This window comes from Diachasma alloeum, unplaced genomic scaffold (genome assembly GCF_001412515.2).
Source record: "Diachasma alloeum isolate Michigan unplaced genomic scaffold, Dall2.0 Dall_scaffold_00785, whole genome shotgun sequence".
Classification (NCBI taxonomy): Eukaryota; Metazoa; Arthropoda; class Insecta; order Hymenoptera; family Braconidae; genus Diachasma; species Diachasma alloeum.
The window spans coordinates 75,702-76,019 of NW_021680915.1; positions in this window are offsets into that span (position 1 = coordinate 75,702).

Sequence of the window (318 nt, forward strand, 5' to 3'; positions counted from 1 at the left end):
TTATAACCAAGGAACAAATTTATCGATTGAGCTCAGTCTAAGCTTATTACAAAGGGGCTGACTGTACTTTAATTTAAAAAAAAATCTATTTCATCAGGACTTCACTAAAACATCAACATATTCGAAAGGGTTCAAAGTGTCCATTGAATCCCACCGTCTCCTACTAATTTTTCCTAAACAATCACAAAATTTTTCGCATTTCACTGTCACTTACTTTAGTGAATTTTTTTCCACGGAATGAAAACATTTTCTGTTATACTCGTAGAAACAAATATTTTCTTTTCGAATTTAACTATTCACGGACATTTAATACTTGAT